Genomic DNA, 5,674 nt, shown 5'->3' with positions numbered 1-5,674 from the left:
TTAGAACATGTTTAGGAATGAGAGAGATGTGTTCTAAGGCATAGAGAACACATATATAGAGAGAAAACCCAAATATGACCGTTACAGGGGCATAGTCATAATTCTGTGAATTTTTCCAACGGCTATAATTTTTTGCCGACACAGTGTTCTCGGAGTTCCGAGAATTTCTCTCGGAGTTCCGGGAATTGAAACAGAAGTTGGAAAATAGTCCCTGGACCATTTCTCGGAATTCCGAGAACTTTCTCGGAGTTCCGAGAAGCCTAAATCAGCAGATTTTCCAGATTTTTTATGCTGATAATTTTTGGGCTTCAAGGGCTTCCAAATTACACATAGATGGGATTGTTATTCCAATTATGGTCAGTTGTTTGGTGACTCCATTATGCCTCAAGGTGGGGTTCCTAATAACGATTAGATCATATCCGTCCGTGCAATTACATAAAATGCGGAACCCTGATCCGTTTGAATGTTACTGGGTCATTTGAGCTATGAGTGGGATCATCGCAGGGATCCGACGGTCGATCCTTCAGAAACCTATGGTGGGCCCCACTACAATCTCGCTCTGTAGTTAGACTACACTCGCATTAGGTCAATGGCCTCCATCGAGACATAACCCTGAAGATGACCGTCAAATCATCTTACCCCTAATCACATCTTGTATGTGCAAGTCCTTTCTTCGTAACTACATCTACCGAGTTGAGTCATACAGGAGGTGGACACCATTTACCCCCTTGGCCCACTCTTGGTATACCATTTTAGTCAAGCAGTGTTCGGCCTCCAAATGCATTTGTAAAATCTTTTGAAAACATTTCAATGTTTCATAAAACAATCCGATAAACCTTTTATCAAATCCGCCCGGCCAGGCTATTTATAGTCCTACCGCTGTGACAAAATTGTAGATGTCAATCCCTAAATTTTGGGGCGAAGAATCCCATGTTGAGTATCACTATAGGTCTCGAGGGTTTGTTCTAGGATATAGCTCTATCCGAATGTGACTCTAAACTAGAATCACTATGGGATAGACTAAGACCCTAGAACGGGCCCACAAACCAATAAGATCCCTCTGGTCTAAGGACATGTGAAGGGTCCTGTCTGGAAGAACAACTTTAACCTTTCTCTTGTCCACAAGTTGTTATTTCTTTGATTCGGTTCGGTTGCGCGATCCAATCGTCGCACCCACTCTTCTTGCTTTGGGTCCACTACCCAGATGACCGAGATAAGTCACCTCATGATACATGCATGTAGGCAAGACTGGTGCTAGTTGTACACAAAAAGAGATGTCCAATCTCTTTCCCAACTAGGAACTATTAAGGCTTGCAAAGAACCGAGATGCCATATCTCCTTGCTCCCTTGTGTCTATGAATCCTTTGAGCATGGCATTTCTACTATGCTACCTAAGGACGAACATGTGTCAATAAACAAGCACATCGCACGCATTCATTAATATAAATTACCCATTCATGTCATGAAATAAATCTTTATTGATTAATAAATGTCATTCTATTGGCTTTTCAGGACATATACTCTAACACCTTCCATATTCCGGTTTCCTTCTTCAATGTGGAGAGTCCCTTCCTCTAGGGTATCTAAAGGCGAGAATCTATTTCCTTGACTCTTGAGGGCCTGTCTATGTGAAACTTTTACATGTGACACTATTTGCTTCGGATTGCCCTCCTTTGATCGTGAATTTTCTTGTGGGTCCATTTTTGCCTCTCCATTCCCCACCTGTGATTTCAGCCTCCACTCTTGCTTGATGTCTTTGATATAGCCATTAGACTGTTTTTCACAAACTTCTGTTGAGTGGCTGAAATCGCTGCAAGTCTTACATGCTTTAGGTTTCCAATTGTACTCAATTTGTTGAATGATGGTGCCAGTATTGATGCAAATGGTATCAAGGAGGGTTTTCCCGTCATTTGTTTCGACACAAAGCCGAGCATAGTTTAGCCTTGACACTTCTGTCATCTGGGTGTCCATATACAGAGGCTTCCCAACAAGGCTTGCAATCTTATTGAGGTTCCTGGCTGTCCAAAACTTTACGTGGAGCCCGGAGAATCAGATCAAAGTACCGATTTTAGAGAGCTTCAACTTCTCCATTGCTAAATGAGGGGACAATTAGAGGCCTTCCTCCATAATTATGGATTGGAGACTCTAACATAGAGTTGCAATCCACCGAATTTGTAAATTTGAAAAGGAAAAAGCCTCCTAGCGTGAAGATCTAGAAATGTCCCTCCAGTCTCCATTTCTTTGTGATATAATCTCTTATATATAAGGAAACTCTTGGTGAGCTTAAGCTCACCAAACTTATGGTGAGCTAGCTTGCCCAATCACATGGGTCCCACATTTTGGGGAGTGATCCAAACCATTCATTTTCAAGGCCTTATCATAGATAGGGGGTGTACCAAAAATCAGCTCCATAGGATCATCCTAACCCCTCCATTTGTGGAGGACAAAAATGGGGCAGATTTGTGTCTATCCATTTTTGTCCTCCACAAATGGAGGGGTTAGGATGATCCTATGGAGCTGATTTTTGGTACACCCCCCATCTATGTAAGGGACTTTCAAATGAATGCTTTGGATCATCCTAACAAAGTGGGCCCCCATGTGATTGGGCAAGCTAGGTCACCATAAGTTTGGTGAGCTTAAGCTCACCAACAGTTTCCTCATATATATATATATATATATATATATATATATATATATATATATATATATCGTTATTTTTCTTGAGGGACTGACTGTATTGTCTTCCAATTGGGCCTTTCTAGGAGGATGACCCTCCGTTTGTTATTTCTTTCTTCTATTTGGTACATGAAGCCTCTGATATCTATATCTATATCCTATATGGATATAAACTGATATCTATATCTATCCTAAGAAATAGCCAATAAGGCTATTGGCCTACTTTTGCTCGGCTCCATTGAAATCTTCGTCTTCAAAAGAGGCCTCCAAGTTGTGTTCTTCTTCCTCCAATGGGGCTAAATAATCAATCCTTGTGGATTGATTTGTAGCCTTTCCAAACAAGGAGCTCCAAGGACCTTTCGGCGTGTCGCCGACAATAGGGGCAATGGTGGTAGGCGTTTTAAGGGCGGTCCCTCCAAGTATGCTCGGTGAGGTGAAAGGATGGCTCGATGTTTCAGGAAAGGGTTTGGAAGAGCTCATAGGAAACCTCTGAAATGTATGCCTTTTCCGTTGCCTTCCTGCCGTCTTCTTTCACAAGGATGGGAGTCTTGCTTCTAGCAGATTATCGTGAGTCGAGGGCTGTCGGATTTGGAAGTTTCTTTGGAGAACTATCTTCCAGACCAGGTGGGCCAGCTTTAAGGAGGTTGTAAACACTCTCATCTTCCTCTATGTCTTGCTGAAGGAAGTTCTTCTATTTTTGTCTGTTTTTCTTCTTCTTACTTAAGGAATTGTTTTCCATTGGAAACTCATTCGAGGACATGAGTTCATCATCAATCCTTTTCAGCAATTCCATTTCTTCCTGCATTGACATTTCTGGAGGTGATGTAAACAGTTCATCAAGCGTTCCCTCTCTCGAGACGTCCCTCAGATGCATCCATTCACATAAAATAGGGGTATTTATAGAATCTGATCTGCTTCCTCTTCTTTATAAAGAAACCTTAGATTTATTTTTCCCCAACACCAAAAGATAAATAACGAGAGGTGTTTGTATGGTTTAGATGAAAGGATTGCTCTTTCTAGGGTTTTGCTTTCTGAGTATTTCCTGCAATCCAAACAAGGCCTTAATATAATGAATTTACAAGAGAGAAATATAATTCTAGAAGGAAATAATCCTAATCAAATCTACTTTCCTAATCTCTATTGCTTGCCTCTTCTAATCCACTTGCCTAATTTATCTAGTTGCCTCGTTTACCCAACTTACCTAATCTACCTCCAAGATGATCCAACGGTGAGATCTTAACCCAATCTAACCGTTGGATCCCACATATTCTAACAGTTTCAATTGCAAAAGCATCCCACAGAATTCAAGAAGTGCAACATGAAATTTTCAAAGGATTCAATGTTCCTGACAGTTGGTTTGGACAAGAATTCACATAATTCCCTTCAGTAACACTGTTGGAGCCTTGGAGAGGTTCAAATGAGCCCTCTTCAAAGATCTGAATTCGAGGCCACTACATAACATCACTTCCTCACAGGGCTGCTGCAATGTTTGATTTCACTTCAATGCTTTGTAGCAACATTTTTTTTGGTAGGTAAGCTGAGATCGAACCCCAACCTCTTGTGCTCTTCATTGCGATTTAGACTATGTTTTTTTCCTTTTTTCTCTAAATTAATGCAATTAGGCTGTGCTGTTAAGATCAGTTTTTTTCCTTTGTGCAGTGATTCTGTCGAAAATATCGTCAGCGGAATATTTGTACTCTCCTTTCTTCTTATGTGTAGACGCTTACTGTCTTTTGCCTTTTTCTAGCCTTTCTTCTTATGTTTAAACGCCGAAGCACCTTGCTCATGCTTGATACATGTCTTCAGTGTGCCCTTGATTTCATTTTTGTTGCTTTAGAATGGTTGATTCATCTCCATTGAGAAGACAAAAACAAGCAAGGTATTATCTCAATAGAACATCTATGCTTCCTTAAAGGATCTATTTATTCTTTTGTTTTATGTGCGTCTGATTAATTCATAGAGATCACTTGAATTCCTTTTTTTCTGTATTCTGTTATGCATGATTACATTCTTCCATACAGGTACAAAAACAAAAGGGAAAGATCCTCCTTGTCTATTGTTATAGATTTGCCTTTCATGGAAGGGAAAATGCTTAAGCCACCAAAATCAGAAATACAACTTGTCTGTGGAAGGATGAGAAAGCTAATTGGTTCTCCAATATAGATTAATCACATAATAAACATTCCTCATCTGTAATTTGAAGCTGCATCAGTTTTTTGTATCATTTACTAAGAGTTTTGTTCGTTGTCTTTGCCAGCAAATCATCTTTGACCTTTTCATTTACTCTTGCAATCTCATGTATGGATTTGGGGGTGGTTGAGAGAATTCTGAGCCAACAACTTGTTGAAAATTAGTGTGACTCACCAAAGGGAATGAAGTAGAAATGGATTTTATTTTTAAGTAAGGCCCCTTTCGGATTGCAGGATTTTTTTGAAAAAGTTTGGAAAAGAAAAACTTATCCAAAATTTCTTGTTTTTCCATTCTTTAATTACAAATGAAAAGGTAACTTGAACAACAGTTGTCCAAGATTCATTTAGAGGGACCTTCAATTTATAATGGTATACCTCTAAAAACCTATATCAAGTCCCTAGTTGTGGGGATTTAAAAAAATTTCGAACACGAGAAATTTTTTCCTGCAATCCAAACAGGGTATGAGTTCTCCCATTTTTAATTTTTTAACGGGAATTGCACTGTCTTGGTTGATGTTAGTTCTATTAGTTGCAATTTTTTATAGTTGGTTTATTTTCTCTAATTTAGAAAACTGTTTCAGTAAATTTTTATGAAGAGATCCCAGTTTTTTCCTTTTATGGTCCATTGGGTTGCCACTGCAGTAGCCTTTTGCGATGGATGCTAGCAAATCTCTTCCAAATAATAAAAGCCTTTTGGGTATGTTTGGTTGCTACTGAAAAGGGTAAAAATATTGGGAAAGGCTGGTAATACAATGTCATTTTCCTTTTCATCATAAGTCGTTTGCTTACCATTAAATTTATTGGAAAAA

The 5,674-nt window shown here is 39.4% G+C and overlaps 1 long non-coding RNA gene across 1 annotated transcript; it reads left to right on the top strand.

Moving 5' to 3' along the window:
- The first annotated feature begins 2,811 nt into the window (after positions 1-2,811).
- Positions 2,812-5,059, top strand: LOC143862655 (uncharacterized). The gene is made up of 3 exons (XR_013240422.1): positions 2,812-4,208; positions 4,336-4,555; positions 4,698-5,059. It is a non-coding gene; the product is annotated as an uncharacterized LOC143862655 (long non-coding RNA).
- The last annotated feature ends 615 nt before the right edge of the window (positions 5,060-5,674 follow it).

The sequence above is a fragment of the Tasmannia lanceolata genome, unplaced genomic scaffold (assembly GCF_043159265.1).
Source record: "Tasmannia lanceolata isolate RefF3 unplaced genomic scaffold, GAP_Taslan_0.1 ptg000003l, whole genome shotgun sequence".
Taxonomy (NCBI): domain Eukaryota; kingdom Viridiplantae; phylum Streptophyta; class Magnoliopsida; order Canellales; family Winteraceae; genus Tasmannia; species Tasmannia lanceolata.
Note: the sequence above shows the minus strand (reverse complement) of the source record. Positions and strands in the feature narration are given on the sequence as shown.